This window comes from Aulostomus chinensis, chromosome 17, assembly GCF_037954235.1.
Source record: "Aulostomus chinensis isolate RoL2024-O1b breed Wild chromosome 17, RoL_Achi_v1.0, whole genome shotgun sequence".
Lineage (NCBI taxonomy): Eukaryota > Metazoa > Chordata > Actinopteri > Syngnathiformes > Aulostomidae > Aulostomus > Aulostomus chinensis.
The window spans coordinates 5,740,377-5,761,223 of record NC_141336.1 but is presented as its reverse complement, the minus strand read 5'-3'; positions in this window follow the sequence as shown (position 1 = coordinate 5,761,223).

Sequence of the window (20,847 nt, the reverse complement as noted above, 5' to 3'; positions counted from 1 at the left end):
CGTATACGCCCCACACGTATACGCTCCACACGTATACGCTCCACATGTGTACGCCCCACACGTATACGCCCCACAGATTTATGCCCCAACCATACTGAGTATGGTTCTTCAACCTTCTTGCTGTGAGGTGACAGTGCTGACCACTGCACCACCGGGCCTCCTCACCATAAATCCACCAATTAATTCTTCATTTGATCATACACCTTCAAAAATGTCAGTAGTTGTGGTTTCGTACAGCCTATGACCTACTCTGAGACCTACGATCAGACCTACTTGGCAATTCTGACACAGCGTATGTGTTGACCGTGTGATGGACTGGTGACCTGTCAGGGGTGAACCCCGCTTCTCACCAGAAAGCTGCTGGGATAGGCTCCAGCCCCGCCCCCCCCGACCCTTAACAGGATAAGTGGTCGAAAATGGATGGATGGATGGTGTCGAGACGACAACACTTGTACTTTGTACTTATGGTGTGCAGCACTCTGAGTCTGGCTGGTAGGCTGTAGTAGACGCTTCAGTGAAGGAGATGAGAGGTGATTTGAAACAAAAAAAATCTTCAGTTCATTGTCCATACAAAAAGATGTTGATGTTCAAAAGATGATTCCAAAAGATGAAAAATGATATCAAATAATAAAGCAAACTGGAAAGCAAATATGGGAAATAAGTTCCAGTTGCCAATAAACAAAAGGCCTGCAATCAAGGTCTAAAGACTGTGTGCTTTCCAGCCACACCCCCTCCTGGTGGGCCTCAGCACTTCCTTTTATGAGCCCCCTTCACCTGCAGAGGGAGCACACGAAGAACAGAAAAAGTATAACATAGAAACTGCCTCCTACAGATGGATTTATGGTATCCAGTTTCTTTTATTATTCTTATGGCTCTTTTCTGTGGTTTACTTTTAAGGTCTTATGTTTTCTATATACTGCCCCATATTTCACCACATGACCTTTAAGCCTTTACAAGTGAAGGTTAAGTGTGGCTTCCAACAGTTTATGATCCAAAATTAATCCCTAAAACTTTGTTTCACAGTCTTTCTATTTGAACATTTAAATTCAGTTTTGTGTTGCAGTTTTATATCATATCACCTTTATATATCATTTAATTAAAAAAATGTTTTCATGAAGTGATAACTTGTGAAAATCAAACCGTTTTTTTTTTTTTTTTAAACACGATGTTCTCCATTTCTTCTGTTTTTAATAATTGCTTCATGTTCCCTCTGGTACAAACATTACAAATTACAAATGTGCCCAATTTGGTTCTACATCAACAAAAAATAATTGAAGTCATGAATAATCTCCTTTTGTTTTCATGAACTGAACTGTAATTTTTCACAATGCAAGTTGGAAAATCCTTATCGTGATGATTTTATAACCTCATTAAGCCCACTCCACATAGCCTTCATGTTCTTTTGATATTTTTGCAACACCTGATCGGTCTTTTTTCAGCCATCCCATAATAGATGTCAATCTTGATCTGTTTCTTATATGTATCCTCCTTTTCCTTCGTTTGATGCTTCAAAAATTTTGTGGACTGTGGTTTCCCCCCTTTTATGGAGTTTCGTTCAACTTCATTCAAAGGACAATGTCTTCCACAAAAAAAGTATCTAAAAACGCATTATTTGAGCGACATATTGTCTACATAAATTTCCTGCCAACTATGATTAATAAGGTCTATTTTTAGAGCAGTAATCACTTCTCATGTCTTCACTCAAACTAAATTTCAAGTCTGCCTTTTCATTGTTAATATTAACTTTATTCCTATACAGCAAAAACAGGTAAATAATCACAGGTAAACATCAGTCACTGCTAGTCTAGTTTTGATTGTACGGTGAGTTAAATTTAAGAAAAATATTGTCAGTCAATGATGCACTGTCCTTAGTTATTCTGTTAGGCTTTAATATCAATATGAATCAATTCCCCACATCATAGTCACGCTTCACCGAAAGAAATGCATGGAAAGAATGTGAGCTTTAGTAGCTTATTGATATTCAATAAAGACATTTTTACGGACAGAAGGGAGTGACAAGTCATAATCACTCTCGTATTGATGCTCATTCATTCTGTTACTTAAATTCACAAGTAATGGCACAAATGGACATTCATCATAGATTTAATTTAAATTTTTTTTAGTGTGGTATGTTATGTGTGTGCCACTGCAGCATCAAACCATTAATTATTAATTCATTTCAGGTATTTATTTTGCAGTGAGGCCCCACATTTTTACATTTGACCGTTTTTCAGCAGTTTGATTCACATTAACCTGTTTCTCTGTGGAAAAACACCTCCTAATGGACATCAGGGAAATTGCATTTTTAACCTTGATATTGCTTCCCAGGTGATAGGTACATTTTCATCAGTGTCCAAATACACTGAAATTCATGAAATGCAGCTAGGACAACTGCTATTCTCTCGCTCTCTCTCTCTTGCTCACACAAACACACACACACACACGCATACGCATACACACACACACACACACACACACACACACACACACACACACACACTCATAACCCCGTAACTTTAACCTCAGAAGTTATGTTTTGCTGTTTCAGGACCAGCCTGAGTCAGACTATGGATGACGAACTGTTGGCAGCTTGTTCTCATCGCTCTAGTGCTTGTACTCCACAGCTGATGTTTCAGCGCCAAGTCCTCCAATTTGGCGGGAGATTTCAGTGTGATTTGGCGACTTGGGGTGACTTCTCACCTATTCACAGATGGCCCCAGTCATGCCACCTCAGGAGGGAGAATCATAGCGTATGTTGTAGTTTGTGAAACTCCCTCCCTTGTCTTAGGATACAAGTAGACCACTCTTGAGTCAGAAATCCTACAACCACCAGCCTCAGCCCAGCTGGCTGAAATAACTGCTCTTAGAACTAAGATCATCAACTGACTCGACTCAGATGAATGACACAACTAGAAAACAGTAAGAGGTACATGAGGGAATAAATGAAAAACCTAAGGCCGGCTCATTAGTGGACCGCTTTGCGGAACGGGAAGCACGAATAAGACAGGCTTACCCCTCAAAAACAGTTAGAAGTGAATTGGACGATTTTGGCGATGCCAGGGGGCCCCCTACCGCCACAGATCAGACAACATATTACCTGACAACACTCCTTGAAGTGTTTGCAAAACTGAACAAAGAAATTGAATGAGGGGGATGGCTGTCAAAGGGAAAGAAACAAAAAGAAAAAGTAGAAAAGTAAAAAAAAAAAAGTAGAGGATCAGATCAAACTAACTCGTCTTCATTTCAGCAGTTGTTCCCTTGGCTGCAGCACCCACACCACAGAAGAGGAGGCCCACTCATGCAGCATACACTTTTTGGAGGTGCCCCCCAATTATAGCACACACGCTTTGACACAGCCATGGTTAAGGGGGGGGGGGGGGGGCGAGGGGCCCTTCCTGCTTTGAGTATTGTTTTGCTGATGCCAGTACACTTAAAGCAGCTGTGATGCTTGATAACAGGACTGATAAAGGGTAGATCAGAGATTCGTATTTCTTTGCAAAATGTTCAGTATCGAGCCATGCTTGGTCTAATGAGTTTGGCTTCAACCATTTTAGTATGTATTGTAATCTACTGGCCAAGTAGTAATTTTAAAAATCTGGTAGTTCCAAGCCACCATGGTCTTTACTCTTTTGTAAAATCTTTAAGCTTATACGTGGTGGTTTAGCTTTCCAGAAAAATCTGGAGATGTTAGAGTCTAGTGATCTGAACCAAGTACGGGGAGGTTGGGTTGGAACCACCGGGAAAACATCGTTGATTTTCATCATCATTTTCACTGTTGCTACTCTTCCCATAAGTGATATAGGCAGTGTCTTCCACTGGGTGAGGTCATCCTCTATTTCATGAGTGTAGTGGTGTGGGAGAGATCACAAAGTTCATGCCAGGTGTGTCGGCCAAATCACCACTTAAGGCCATGGTCAGAGGAAGAGGAATGAGGACAGAGGTTGGCAGATTTGAGTTCTTTAGTGAGGTCAAACAGACATTACACTGGCAAGAGCTATATTCAGGACCTCCTCCATGACTACACCCCCAGCCGCTCCCTTAGATCCTCTGACCAGGGGCTCCTGGCAGTACTGTGGGCGTGGTTAAGGACTAAGGGTGGGGGGGCATTGGAGGTTGTGGCCCCACGTCTGTGGAACTCTCTCCCTCAGGACCCGAGGGGGGCCATGTCCTTTGATAGCTTTAGGGGCCAGCTTAAGACTCACCTGGTTAGAAAAGCTTTTGTGACTATTAACTTATTCTTCCCCTTTCTAGTAGGTGCGGTGGTCCTCCATCTAATTGACCCTGTTTTTACTTCTAACTAATTAACTTCTCCATTTCTTTAGGTGCAGTGCTATATGTTCTCAGTCTCTTTAGGTCGAGGGATTCCTGAATATCACTGTTTATTTCTTTATGATGTCTCTAAATGTTATTTTTGTTTTGATTTCCATTGTAGTTTACTTATCTTGTAAAGCGCTCTGTGCACTAGTGCTGAGAAGAGCACAATATAAATGATTAGTTAAGTTAAGGTATTCTCTGTGGCATCACATTGATTATGCAGCCTGTAATGCTGCATTGTCCTGTCTGTGCAGGATTCAGCTAATGCTTTAGAGATAATATTCTATTAGTCGTGTTTTTCTGTGAAACCATCTTATTGGACAGTTTTTAATCTTCTTGGGCAGGCCACCAAAGTAAAGTCTATGTAGGGGAAACACTTAACATCACCGGGGACACATTGTATAATGTAATATAAATATTAACAACAGTGCGAATTTTATATTTTACAGCCTCTGCCATTTCGGAGGAGCGAGCGGTGCAGTGTGCGGAGTGGCTGAGAAATAACACCCAGCCCCTCACCCAGGTGGATGCATACATGAAGGATACTTGCACCTTCAGGGCGGCCTGGATACGGGCCGACCATTCAAAGACTATCGATGAGGTTCTGGCTGAGTTCCCCAGACTTCTGACCCCAGGATGGTATGTCAAACCTCAGGGGGAGCGACACTTATGCACACTAAGCCTTTCACATAGTTATTTATAAAATATTGTAAACACCTTGTATCATTTTCATTTCTCTTCGCACATGTGGCTTTTTTTTGTATGTATTCAAACTGCCATTTATTCATTAAAAGTATATACGAAGCAGCCTGCCACTCCTCTGAAGTAGACGAGCTAGTACATATTTATTCCTGTGCCCATTATCTAATGCATTGTCACAAGTCTAAAGTTAAAATTCAAAAATGCTAAAGCTTGGCATTGCCTCCAAGTTTACTTTTATTAACTAAGCATCTTTTTAAATATTCAAGCTCAGCCATTGTAGTTTTTTTTTTAATCAGCCCAAATTAATCAATATTTTTTGTCCTCCATTTAAAAGTTGATTACTTTTTGGTCAGGAAAATGTACTTTTTTGTTATGGACAAGGAATATGTGAGTATATTGACATATTGTTTAAATGACCTTGTTTCTCAATTTGTCTCCATCTTTTAGATTGCACAGGACTTTACTATCCTTCACGCTGAGGCTGCCCCAAAGCTGTTTGAGAAGTGGGTTCCTCTTTATGCAGAAAAGATAATAAGTCTTGCCAAACGCGAAGGGAAACTCACCAATGCGGATGAACGGAGAGCTCAGGGTAAATTTCTATGTTGTGCAAATACCTTATTTTATACCATGATTTTCTTGTAACCTAATGACACTTAAAATTTTAACTTAACTTACAAAAACACTCAAACGTGAAAGTCACCTGTGTAAACTGCAGAGGAAAGGAAGAAGAAAGAGTGGGATGCTCAAAGAGGATTGTTACATGCAAGTTAGCTTGATGGGATTTGGTTCTAATTATAGATGGATATGGATGGCAATTGCTGCCAATTTGGAAGGCATTTTGACTTTTTTTTATTGTATTACAGCTATTCAAGTCTATATTGACGCCCATAATTGTTCTCCTACAGATGCCAAGGGGGAAGTAGCCCTGGCGCTGCTGCCAACCACGCTCCCTCCGCCAGTCACGTTGCAACCACAAACTTAAATATTTTTTATTGGGGTTTTCAGTGATAAACACAAGGTAACACACAATTTGGGAAGTGAAACATAAATGACATGATACTCAGTCCTGTGATACAGAGGGGGCAAAATACTTTGTTGAATCATCTTTCACTGCAGTTCCATCCAAAAGTATTCTGGGGTGTGTCTCTACCAGCTTTGCATGTATACACACTGCATGTATACACACTGCATTTTTTGTCCATTCTTCTTTGCAAAACAAAACATCTGTAAACAGCAGATGCTGCCACCACCATGTTTCACACTGTGGATGGTGGGTCCAGGTTCATGGTGGTGGCAGCATCGTGTTGTGGGGGGCTTTTCTTCAGCAGGGACAGGGAAGCTGCTCAGAGTAGATGGGAGGATGGATGGAGTTAAATATGAATCCTGAATCCTACGGACTATCTTTAGCAAGATTTGAAAACTGCTGTTCACAGATGCTCTCCAATCGGACCCAACTGGAGCTGTTTTGCAAAGAAGAATTGCCAAAAAACGCAGTGAGTAGATGTGCAAAGCTGGTAGAGACACACCCCAGAATACTTTTAGATGTAACTGCAGTGAAATGTGGTTCAAAGTATTTAGCCCCCTCTGTATCAGATGACTATCATTTTTGTTTCACTTCTCAAATGTGTGTTACCTTGTGTTTGTCAATCACTGAAAACCCCAATGAAAAATATTTGAATTTGTGAACAGACAAAAATGCAGTGTGTAGATTTGCAAAGCTGGAGACACACCCCAGAAGACTTTAGATGTAACTGCAGTGGAAGGGGGTTCAACAAAGTTGGGGTAGGAATGAGTTGCAAGAGCTTGAGTTGTGAGGTAATGATACTTGCTTTGCCCCAGTAGAGATACTTACCTTATTTCTTTTATTTCTCATCATAGGTCGGAACCAACATGGTGGAATACCTCGAGCAGGTAAAAACATTGAGATCCTGCCCCTATGTCCTCCTGCTGGAGAGTGGGATCCAGTATTCTCAAGCGTTTTCGGATATCTCAGGGAGGACGATTGAGGCCGAAACAGCAGTTGCAGCGGTCGATACGTTTTAAAAGTTTTTATGTATTTGACTTGCACTATCCAGAAGAGTGCACGCCAACATGGCAATTTCTGCAGAGTGTAATTTTTGAAATGGAGGGAATTCTTACACCAGCGGTTGGCTTTCTTGGGAGCCAGCTGCAATCACTGGCCTCCAGTTAAGTTATAGTTCCTACAATTGTTTTAAGATATTGTTTTTAGATACTTTTAATGTTTTTTGTTAAAAGATTAAGTCACTGTCACCTTTTAAAAAAAAATACAATTCAAGAAAGTTTGTTGACTAAAATATTTTTGTCTTGTACATTTTAAAAAATGTTTCAAAATAGTTCGTTTACTGTTCCCTATTTTTGAAAGTTTGTTCTTTAAAATATTTTGCATTTTGTGAATTTTGAATTTTAATAAATATTTTGTCTTAATTTTTTGTGTCAGAATATATTTAATCAATAAATAATGACCATAACAATATTATATAATTATAATAAAATATTAATAATTAGAAATTAGCAACCCAAGTGATTGAGTAGAAAGAACCCAGCAGTATAGTCAAATTGAGCCTGTGGTTGGGTAATTTGAATAACCCAACTGGGTTGTATAAACAACCCAACTTTTGGTTTAAGGAAACCAAACCAACTTGTTAGGTCAAAATAACCAAGCATGTGTTCTGTCCAATATTTAACCAGTGTTGGGTTAAAAAATAACCCATATTGGTTTGTTTTTAACCCAACATTTTTTAGTTAAGTTAAGGTATTCTCTGTGGCATCACATTGATTATGCAGCCTGTAATGCCATTAACATGGAGATTACTGCGTACAGCCAGCACAATACAACAGGTGACACAATATAGAAGTGCAATAGAATTGACAAACCGGAAATACAATAAACACCGGCAATAACCTGCTGGCGCTTTTAACCCTCGCGAATCCGTGTCGCCGGCGAAGCATAGTTGTCGCTCGCTTGCGGCTACATATTAACTCCCTGATAGTAACGTCACATACGATCGACAAAGAAACAATAACTGGGCACATTTAACAGGTGTTGGCTTCAGTGACAGTGGCTGGACAGCCGTTGGGAACTCGCGAGAGACGGAGCTGCTCGAGCGCGTCATGCGAATTCTCTTCACCCGGCGCTAACTGAGTTTCTTCAGTCAGCGCGGGTCGCCGACGCAACATGTACAACAACACAAACACTTCTGACAGGCTGAGGCCGTAAAGTAACCACTCACACACACGCACAACCCAACGTAACCCTTTGCGCGAACTGCACACTGCTGTCCATCAGACCCGGTGCTGAACTACTCACAGGTGGGCGTGGCTAGCATCATGAACACAGCCGTTAGCTGTAAACCCACCAGAACACTATCCAAAAAAAAAAAAAAACCCCAAAAAACCACACTGTGATATAACACAAGCAACATGCTTTGTGGCCTTTTCTACAATTAGGGTGATGTCATTTAACCATGTCAGGTTGGAAAGTTTGGCAGAGATGTTGATACCCAGGTACTTAAATGTTTCCTGGCCGTAGTGGTGCAGCTAACGTAATGTAACGTTTTGATCCAGCTCACAAAGTTATCTCCAAACCCAAACTTTTGTAATGTGGTGAGGAGGAAATTCCAATTTACCCTGTTGAATGCTTTTTCTAATAGGGAGACAATTATGGCATCCTACTCTGACTGTTACAGTAGTCTATCAGGTTGATAAGGTCTACGTGTGTTGTTGGTAGACTGTCGGCCTGTAATAAAACTGGTCTGGTCAGGATGTATTATGTGAGGGGTTACTTTTTCAAGCCTTCTAGCTAGCACCTTGCAAATCTAAAGATAAAATGCCTGACACTTGTTTTGACTATTCTTTCGTATTCATTATAAACTTTTCCTTTAACTACTTTCCTCACAAGGAAATTGAATCCATCCATCTATCCAGTGTCAACCGCTTATCCTGTTAGGGGTTGCGGGGGGGCTGGAGCCTATCCCAGCGGCTACGGGCAAGAGCCGGGGTTCACCCTGGACTGGTCTCCAGTCCATCACAGGGTCAACACATAGAGACAGACAACTATTCACACTCACAGACTTTATGGTCAATTTAGAGTATCAATTAACTGGTGTGTCTTAAGTTATTATTTTGAAATTGTGTTTCAGAACAACCCAGCTCAACTGTGCACCCGTCCAGGCATAAAGAACATTTTGTCTCGAGATGACTGTCCTCCCGGGGTGAATCTAGGGGTGATTCACCCAGACGTGGGGGGTGGACCTGGTGTGGCTGTTGTGCAGTGGGTGTCACGTCACAGTAAAGCAGCAGTGTTACAATACTGAGGTGCTGCTGAACAACAGTGATTTGTGGCTGTAAGGAGAGAACGTCTGTGGTGTCTCATCACAACTTTGATCAAACATCATAGTTCTTGTTATGTTCCATATGAAAGCATTCCAACAATGTTAGAGGATGAAAATGTACCTTTTGAAGATTAAAAGAACATTACAAACATTACAACAAATGAAAAACCTCTTTGTGATTAATTGGATTTCGGTACTCTGCAACACCTCCTTGGGACTCAGCGAGAGCAGTCGCACTCCTCCTCTTCTTCCTAACTGACTGTCATTCTTTGTCTCAACTTCTATCCAACGCAGCTGTGAACTCTCCACCTAAAACTAATCATGGAATTGATCAGCTGGTCTCTCAACACTATTGACACCATATTTTCGACAAGGAAATCAGGATCGGAGGAGCCTGCCTGTCCGCATGGAACCCACCCCGTGGGCTATGTCTTCGATTCCTGGGGGAGATGGCATGTCGCGTGCTTGACGCCACTCTCTGTGGTAGGACATCGAGGACCTCTACTTACTTGGATTCATGGTTGTGGGGCTTCTCCTCCTCGGACTTGGAGGTGCCCTCACATACCGCAAAATTGGCAAGACGACGGCTGCCACCAGATCTGGATCTCCACAACTGACCGTCATTTACGACGCAATTACTGAGGTTGGCAGAGCGGGGCAACAACAGACTCTTGAACTGAAACTTGAACTGAAACTTGAACTGAAACGCAAGATGGAAACCAGAAGAGGAGAGTGATGTTGAAGACCAGAAATTTAACTTTATAATTTGGATTGGACTGAAAGAGAAGACGGATTGGAATGTGTGCTCCTCTGCCCAAACCCAGCTTCCTTATCGGCTGCTGAAGGTCATCCGCCCCATCGTTTATCCTCCAGGAGAACTCCATCTGCCTTGGTGACGCAAATGGCACGTACTATCTTCCCCTCCCCCGTGTGTTCCTGACCCCTGCCTCTGCCCTCTCCACCTCCCTTGGGGTGGCAGCGCTGACCTTGCGACCTTGTGGTCTGGCTGCAGGCCTCACTCTCACTTGCCTCCATTGGGACAACGAACTGTTCAAGTTTAGCGTACATAAACAACAAATGTATATGTGCTGTTGTTAATTCTGAAGTGTACCATTATTACGATTAACCTGTAATAATTGTGACTGTTTGTGATAGCTGTATCAGGCATTTGAGTGTGGAATGGAATTTCCCCTTGGGGATTAATAAAGTATCTATCTATCTATCTACAAGCCAGGGAACCAAAGAACTATCAGAATGAGTATTCAGAGCACTTGAAAATATAATTAAAAACTGAATATGTCACAATTTCACTTTTGATGGGTTTTATTCAGGTTGTGACCCCCAGGAGTGGATGGAGCCCCACACGCCATCCATCCATCCATTTTCCCTCTCTTGTTCCTATTAAGGCTCGCAGGGGGGGCTGGAGCCTTTCCCAGCAGCTACGGGCGAGAGGCGGGGTTCACCCTGGATAGGTCGCCAGTCCATCGCAGGGCCAACACATACAGACAAACAACCATTCACACTCACATTCATACTTAAGGTCAATTTAGAGTATCAATCAGCCTAGTCCCCAATTTCATGTCTTTGGATGGTGGTGGATCTGTGTTTCCACAGATCCACCAGAGCCCCAACCGCCGCCTGCATCGCCCCCCCCCCCCCTTATTCCCTACTGTTACACCGGCCTGCGCTCCCCTTCCATGAACCAGTCTGCCATCTAGTCCCCCATCAAGCTGGCTTGCTCTCCCTGCCTCCCCTACCAGAAGCTTCCTTCTTCAGCTGTTATTAACATTTCCGTGTTTCCCACATTTTGTATTGTAAACTGTTTTCTTGTCTGTAACAACATCTACTGCTTCTGTCCGTCCTGGGTGAGGGATCCCTCCTCTGTTGCTCACCCTGAGGTTTCTCAGATTTTTCCCTGTTAAAAGGGTTTTCTATGGAGTTTTTCCTCAGTCGATGTGAGGGTCTAAGGGCAGAGGATGTTGTTATGATGCCATGTGAAGCCCTTTGAGACAAACTGTTTGTGAAAACGGGCTCTACAAATAAAATTGCCTTGCCTTGCCTTGCCTTGCCTGGGAAGAAGCCGGAGTAGAAGAAGAAGCCGGGGAGAACATGTAAACTCCAAAAAGTCAGAACTGGGACTCAAACCCAGAACCTTCTTGTGGTGCAAGCTGCACCACCCTGCCGCCCGCCACCCCTGCCCATCCATCCATCGTCGTCTTCCGCTTATTCTCGCGGGGGGGCTGGAGCCTATCCCAGCATCAACGGGCGAGAGGCAGGGTACACCCTGGACAGGTCGCCAGTCCATCGCAGGGCCAACATACAGAGACGACAACCATTCACACTCACATTCATACCTACGGTCAATTTAGAGATTCCAATCAGCCTAGTCCCCAAATTGCATGTCTTTGGACGGTGGGAGGAAGCCGGAGTACCCGGAGAGAACCCAGGCAGGCACAGGGAGAACATGCAAACTCCACACAGAAAGATCCCGCGCCCGAGCCGGGACTCGAACCCGGAACCTTCTTGCTGTGCTAACCACTGCACCACTGTGCAGCCCGCCACCCCTGCCATCCTGGTCAATTAACTTTTTCACATTATAGACCATCAAGACAGACCAGTCTGTGAAAATACAAAAGTTATATGAAAGACACAGAGCTGGCTTTGGCTGAGGGGAGATGATAACGGCCCCTGTCATGCCTGTGTGTCATGATGATGAAACAACAGATGTTTTAACATCTTTAGGTGCCTCCCTCTCCTTCTTTATATAAACTCCTTAAGTTGTCACTTACCACACAAATTCTGTGTTTGGATTTACAAAATCACCTGGTTTGGCCCCTGTTTAGATTTAATTTATTTTACTGGAACACTCCATTCTCCCCTTACCCTACAACTCCCCTCTAACCAGGTAGTGTGACTATGTTTCCATATAAAGACATTCTTTGACATTCACAATTCTGATGACTTGTCCCTGTGACTGTCTTGATGAGTTACTGTAACTTCAACAGTGCAAATTCTTTTCTGTTCAGATAATTCATCAAGCTTTTTCGCGAAATTTCGCCATTCGTGCAAGTTGAAAATATTCAACTTTGGTGAAAAATTCACGTTACGACAGGCAATGAGCATTGAGTTTGTACCAACGTCACGGCTGACTGTGTCACAAGATGGAGGACAAGTTGATTGTGGCTGTGTGTGGGACCCCGGTTCTATATGACTCGACGCGTCTAAATTACAAGAACCAGTTGAATAAGTTGGTGTCCATTTGTGAAATCCTGTCACTGATCCTAGCTAGCAGGTCATGAAACTGACCTGTCGTCATCTGAAAATACCGCTGGAAGCAGCAGTTATCCAGACTCAGCCCCTGGAGGAGTTCGGTGAATTTCACCACTCGGTCAAATTTACCGATTTCACTGCACCGAGCGGTGAAATTTACTGAGCTGTGTTCGCATCTAACCCAGGTATGATGGCGTTTAGTTTTCACAGCAGGTACAATGCAACAGTTCTTTGAATATCCGTGGTCCAAGGTCAATTCTGACTTTGGAAGTGTCCACATCATGGGCCAAAAATTATACTGAAGGATCTGACAGGCTATCATTTGTGATGCTACTGGTGGTAGGTGGTTGTCTGTAGTTTTAAGTGGGTTCAGCAAGCAGACCGTTGGACCTCGTTGGTCACGACCTTGGATGGCACTGCTCTTCTATGTACAGTTGCCGGTGTAGTATGTCTTTTTGGATAGTTTTGGACTGGTCCAGTTCAGTCTCCAGCTTCTCTATCTTCTGCTCCAATAGTGAGTACAGGTTGGCCCCATTGACCTCTCTATTTTTGTTCTCTTCTGCTTGGTTTGCTAAATGGGATTGCAAGGTGCAGTCGAATCGCTCTATTTTATTAATCATTTCCCGCTGACCCGCCTCAAGTACTTCACGCACATACTGCTCCATCTGGCCCCTCCAATTGCGCATCCTCTCCTTCTGCCTCTTTCTTTTCTCTCTCTCATAATTACACCGATTCTTCAGGGAGCCCAGTTCAGCCTTCAAGGAGGCCATTTCATCCTCCAGGGAGGCCTTAAGTACCCTTTCCTCGCTCTCTGACTTTGTGTGGACGTGTCCAACAGCACAATCATCACGGCTCGGTGTGCTCAGAGTCAATGTTACTCTGGTCTCTTGAGAGCCAAGCTCTCTATTTGTGTGCTGAACACGTGCTTTCTTCTTAACTATATTTAATTGTGTTTGTAGCTTATGGATTTCATTTTGCTGTTGTTCGTTTCTTTTCTTCTCCTCATCGAGACAGAGGTCAACAGCTCTCTTCTGCTTCAATATTTCAATGGCTTTCTTTGTCCGTTTTCGTAACTGCATATTCAGTTCTTCCTTCTCCTTTTCAAGCTCTGCTGTACGCTGCGTTAACGTGACACAGTTACTCTTAGAATTTGCTAATTCTGCCATGGTGGCCTCTTGGAGTGCTCTAGTGTTGTTGACCAGCACCATCTCAGCCTCCAGAGAGGCTTCCAGCTCTTTCACCCGTACAGTCGCGTGATCCCTGTCCTGCTGCAGAGCACTCATGCGCAGGCCCATCACTGCCAGCTTCATTTTATTGCGATGAACCTCATTGTCCATACTAAAGGCAAACGCTTCTGCCTCAGCCACGCTTTCCTTGAGGGCGTTTGTCTTAGCTAAACATTCTTTATCTTTAGCAATCCTTAAATTCTCAAGATCGACTTGAAGTCCTCTTATCTGGTCCTGGTAGGATGAATTCTGCTGGAGTAGCTCCTTCTCCTTGTCTCTTAATTTAGCGACCTCAGCCAAGGCCTCAATATGTTCTCTAACAATTTTGTCAATCTCCTCCTGTAGCTGCGCCTGGCTGCTAAGATTCATGGTGGTAAGACTCTCCTGCAGGGCGCGTTTTTTTTCTTCTGGAGCCAGTGGCTGCTCCTCCATCCCCCTCAGCCCATCTCTGCCTTCTTGTTGTTCCTGCCTGAGCTTACTGTCGGTCTCTTGCAGGCAAGATGTACTGCCCTGTTCCTTGTCTAAATCAATTCTTGTATGAGGTTTTCTTGGAGAAACATCTTCTTCCTTCCTTTTGATCTCAGGAATGGAACATTCTGTAAAACCCTCATACCCGGGAGAATCACTGTGATCCGATTCATCATCAAGCTCACAAAAATGCAAACCATGGTTTGCTGTCTGAGCTTTATCTGGTGAAGAATCACGTACATGAGAAGCAGACTGAATTAAATAGGAGCATCCTTCCTCAGGGTCTGAACTAGAATCCCCAGAATCCTTTCTTCCCTCAGCTTCCCGTGAAAACACAGAGGAATTCATTTTGCCCAGTTTATGTGTCTACAAACTATCAAGTCAGATAACGTGTGTATTATCGTATGGTATACATTCATATATATATATTTGTAAACTGAGATCACTGACACATTGAGTCATTGATCTCAGAGTCAGTCAGTCATCTCACTGTGAGATGACTGACTGATTGAGTCAGTGATCTCACAGTCAGTCAGTGATCTGACTGATTCCTCCTCCACCCAGAATCCGTCTTCCACATTGGGGCTTTTTGGAGAATTAGTCTTTTGCCGATCAGCTCTTTCTCAACTTTTCAGTGCAATGGGGGACTCCCTGGGACACAAGGGATTTTTTTTTTTGCATTGTCATCATTCCTGTCCTGCTCTGCAGATCATCATTTGAGATAGTGTTTGGTCAGAATACCTAGGATACACTTAAAGCACTGGGTCAGGAAATAGTGGTGTCACAGTTGATTTTAAGGTCTAAATTCACAAGCTACTGAGCCCCTAATTGCGCCTCATGGGCATGCGACAGACTGGCCATGGGTGTACCCTGCCTCTCACCCAATATCAACTGGGATAGGCTCCAACCCCCCAGACCCTAAAGCATTATAGAAAATGGACGGATGGATGATGTCTCAATTCGCCAAATCAATCTGCAGGCAGATACACTACACTGAGAAAAATTATTCTGGGAGAATGTAAATGCAACATCCTCTGATCCAAAAAAATAAAATGTTTGTTTTACCTACACAACAAAAGCATCTGCCTTGGAGTAATTGCAACCTGTGAAGGCACGCAAAAATGGTATTATGATATTATGTCGTCTTTTAAGACTCATGTCAAGATTCTGGATGAAGCCATGAAGGGGAAGCAGCTTGGCTTCCTTATAGAGATTCAGGAGTTAAAGCAGCTCATTGTGTTAGACGTATAGTGGTGAAAGCTGATTAGGTTGACTTTTCACTGCAACTAGGGGGAGGTTACAGGGGCGCAGCTTGTCAACAGGCAAGGCAGGAAATTTCCTGGGGCCCGGGCCACTGGGGGCCCCCAAGAGCTGGTCTCAGCGCACTTGCCGGTTGGACAAGCCAAGTAAGAATTTCGTCCATAGAGATTGAATGATGGATTACATGATTTTGCTTGCTCCTGTCCTGTTGTACAAACATTACATGTATGCTACCCAGTTGTTTCTGGGAGTGATTTTGAAATGTCTAACACAACTACTTCCTCTCCGGTTTTATCAGAAGATATGTATAACTTCTAATGGACAAGGTTGGCTTTGTCATAACTTGAGGAAATTACACGAAAGTTACACAATTTAATTTAATAATTAATTTGACTGAAATCATATTTAAAATTCATGTAAAGGTAGGCTCTGACATGAATTAACTTGACATAATAAAATAAACAGCAATGCAGAATGTTTACATGGATTTCAGACAAACTAAGATGGCCAGTCTGTCCAGAGATTCCCTGCGTTCCTGGCGGTATGATTGCCAAAACTAAGAACAGTGTTTGGGCCATAAAAGGCCCAGAACAATTTTGCTATTGGGGTACGCCCTTATAAACAGCAGATCGGTGTTCACAAGCATTCAAAGAATAAATGAGATAAATGTTCTCATTGTGAAGGGACGGCATTGGGGGAGTGCGCTCACTCACTGGCACACCTGCATCGTGTCTGCAATCTCCTCACCTTCTCCTAATCACCCCATGCTCCTGCTTAAAGCCTTCCTGGACCTGCGAGTGAGCGCCAGGTGGTTTTTGATGCTGATACGAGGTGGCTGTCCTGCAACCGATGGACTCAGGTTTGAGCCTCAGTCCCGCCTGTCCACATTGTCAATGGTTTTATTACCTTTCATAGAAGAGGGAGAACATAGCTAGGATTTAATGATTGAACAAGTCTTTTCAATCTTTTGTCCTCCACAATACTAAATGGCTGGGTGTTCTCAATCACCATGCTAACCACGTCTTCATCTATTTGAGATTTTCTCCTGAGGAAAGAATTTTTTTTTAAAAAGCACAAATATAAATCACACACATTAACTTATTAGAGTTGTACAATAGTTTTGATTTAGTCACATTACTGCATGCTATATTATTGTTGTATACATATTATATTGTTGTATAAACAACCCAACTGTTGGTTTAAGGAAACCAAACCAACTTGTTAGGTCAAAATAACCAAGCATGTGTTCTGTCCAATATTTAACCAGTGTTGGGTTAAAAAATAACCCATATTGGTTTGTTTTTAACCCAACATTTTTTAGAGTGGCCATGGCCCTGCTTCCCTGGTTTTCATTTGAGCTGGAGCCACCAAAAGTAACACCAGCGATTGATGTCAGTGAGAGGACTGATTCTGAAATTTTCAGCCATCTAGAAGTCACAGAGCAGCAACACAAGCCCAAAAGACTGCAACAAGTTTTTTTTTTTAACATATAATGGAGGTGCACTGTCATTACTGCCCTATCTCTGGGAACAAATAAGGTAGCTATCCACAAGAACTACCTGGGCTCTCATTCAAGTTCATAGGCCCCAGGGCTTGTTTCTTTTTTACTTTTTATGGCAGTAAGTTAAAACTCAGTGTGTTCTGGACATTTTCAATCACTGTGAATTTCAGCTTCACAGCACTTTTATAAAACTTTTGCATTAATAAGCCTTTACACTTGCATGGAAGCCCAGGAAATGCTTGTAGGTACCTGCCATATCTCAGGCTCTGATATGGACCAAATACAACACATTTTTTCACTCGCTAGGGGAAGCTACAATAGAATCAGCACCCAAGCTGCTTCCTGTTGGGTGACATGTTATCACTTTTTTTTTTCATTATTAATTTATTTGCAAATATAATCTGCTTTTTTTTGTTCTCTTACACCTGTAACAATGCTGCTGGAAACAATTTCCCTTAAGGAGTTCCACCAAGGGATAAATATAGTTATGTATATTGCAAGGAATTTATTTTTCATATTGCACAATAATCAAAGTACAATTTTAATATCAGGTTTTCCATACAGGCATCAGTATCACAGACCATGCATCCACTTGCTGAACCACTATAGGAAAAAGCTGGGGCTTTAGCAAAAAGCAGCTAGAGGGCACTGGAATGTATATGAATGCACAAGTGCTGGGGTGACTGCTTTTGTGGGATGTCAAAGTTCTTCATCAGTGGAGGAACTACTGTCCAAGTTTTCCTCATCAGGGGAGGAGTCATCCAGAGACAATGCTCGCAGTCCCAGAACACTGGCAAATTGTGCGAGCGGCACCCTGCTGAGCTTGTACTGCAGACAATCTCCACCTCAGCACACAGTAGCCCCTCACGTCCTCTCTCGGTCATCGCCTCAGTGCTGCCTAACAATGACATTAAAAAGGAAAACAAATATAGTCAATGCTAGAAGCTCTGGACATCCATGCAAACTGAAATATATTTAACTGACTTTGCAGGGTGATCACTTCAGAGAGCTGGAAGGAAAGCTCTTCAATCACTCCAACCACACTCTTCAAGCACTCCCAGTGCTGCTTGACTTCACAAACAATAACCTCCTTTCAGTCTGGTCAGCAGCATTACTTTGTCATAAAACCCTTTTTTCTTGACCATATTACCATAACCTGCAATTCATCACAAGTTTATCAGTTATCTAACCTTTCTAAAAATGTGTACATTTTTGGTCTGTCTTCAACTTCTGCTTTAAAAAAAAAAAAAAAAAAAGAATTTCTGGTTTTAAATACACAGCAAATCTCTTCTTCCAGAGGGAGGGAAAATAATTGTATCACAATAGGACACCGAGTCATGCATCTGCAACTCCACTCAACACAAGTTTGTTCACTAATCAATAGAAAAATCAAGTTCTTTGTCTTCCTGGCTTTTGTGATCCAATAAGAGCAATATCCCAAATCTCTGCAGCGCCAACAGACAAAAGGTGGCTTTGTCTACATCCTTTTTGTTGTAATATACAGTAAGTAAGAAAACAGGATATGAAGACAGTTGTATGCATGTTTCCTCAGCCAATAGCTTGTTGGGAGGAGGGAGTTAGTCAATTTCCCCCATAGCAGCATTGTTATGTGACGGCCTCTTCCAAGGCTTTCTTCTCTACAGCAATCTTTTTCCTGAGCTGATGTCTCCACTTGTTTCCATCTAGAGTGTGGAACCATAAGTTATTAAGTGTATGATTTACCTCTTGTAGATAAACACCCATTTAATTAAGTCTAGGCTACTCAATTTTTAATGTGTTTTTCAAGTACTGAATGCCTTTTTTCATGTCAGGTACAAAAAAATGGTCTTGGTGGGGTTTTTTCTCACCAGTGTGATGATACAACTGGTATTTTCTCTGCTTCATGCTTGGATACAGTCCTTCAGTGATTTCTCCAGGTCATTTTAAAGGGTTGTTCCTTGTGAGGAGAGACATAAAATTAACTGACATCAACATCTGTTTACAATCTTAGTCTTTTTCAACAATTTTACCAAAAAAAAAAAAAAAGACTCAATTGTTCATATAAAACGTTTTTTTCAAGGTTTTCTGCCTTCTGCTTGTTCCAGCCACTGGCCTGGATGGTAAGGATGTCTGTGTGAACTTAATATAAAACGCAAATTAGCTACAGGAACCAAAAACTATAAAAGTTTAGATGTATCCAAAAAAATACTTAAGCTTTTGACATGTACTTGGAACATATGGCTGCTCGAGAGAGGAAGCTGTTCAACCTCCTCCCCAATTGGTTTTCCTGCTCCCTCTTGGTTTTATCCTCCCCACTGCAACTACAGCAAAGACAGGGGGTTGGAAGAGGACCTACAGTAATACTAAGAAATGAAAGCCATTAGTAATAATTACCTCACATCCAGGAATGTGCCTTAGCATGCATAATGTAGAGAAGGGACGCATGTTCAACCGGTCCTGAAACTCCGGACAGTGGCCCACAACCCTCTGCAAATATGGCCAGTATTTGCATACCACATCAGAGCAAAGAACTGCACATTCAGTGAAGCAAGTCGTTTCTGGACATATAAGGATATGCAAATATCTCTCCACTGAACACATTCAGTCCCTTCAGCAGAACCCCATGACAACAGACAGCAACCTTGACACCTTCCTCATCTACATTGCTTGCAGACTTGCTCAAGGACTCTCGTGCTGCTACCCACTCACCTGTGCCACACCTTCCTTTCCCAGGATTCTATTACAGACAAAGACAAACAGATGCATTAAGAGTGTGTTTGCAAGTGTTTTACATTAAGATTTAAGTATTGGTAATATGGTGTTTCTTGGGGTAAATACAGTACAACATGAAGAAAATAGGCCATAATTTATAAAATGAGGAATGGAAATAAACTTTACATGTCGCGTTGACCCATGGATGTCAGACAAAGGAGGTCACCTCTGCATCCATGGCCACAAACACAACTTCAAAAAATCCATTAGGTCAAAAAGAAACAAAATAGGGGTTAAATTTTCAGAGGTCATGTCTATTGTCTATAAGAAACTTTTAACAAGAATTTTAGGCACCCTGGTTGGCTCTTGAAGCGGTAAAGCTTGCAGCTTCCTTCCATTGCAACAGCCAACATGGAGGGTGTGCATGTTGTGCACAAACTGATGCACCTGAGACAGCCTCTCAACCTCAAATTTTGCACAAGACCATTCCAGGGATGATTTCTGCATGGTGTCTCCACATATCTTACCACTCTGATGGTAAAAGGAAAACAAAACAGACCATGAAACTATAATTATAAATACCTATCAAACTCATTGAATGAAATAGGCTATTGCTTTAATAATGCACTCACTCGACTGAAGAATTTAGTGTGCTGTTCAAACATGCCAACAAAAGCTTGCCCTTGACACTCCTGGAGCAGTAACCTTGAGATCTTCATATGTAGTGAACAAATCCACTGTGTACAAAGTCTCAAAATAGACTGTGGCCGGCCAATAGCCACTTTCAACCAGCTCACTGATGCTTATTTCCCACTTCTTTCCACAGGAACAGCTGGCACCTGGAAGGGAAAGAAAAATACACACACACACACACACACACACACACACACACACACACAGCTAAAAAAAAAAAAAGGGAACACTTAAACCACACAATGTAAATCCAAGTCAGTCACACTTCTGTGAAATCAAACTTTCCACTTTGGAAGCAACACTGATTGACAATCAATTTCACATGCTGTTGTGCAAATGGAACAGACAACAGGTGGAACTTATAGGCAAT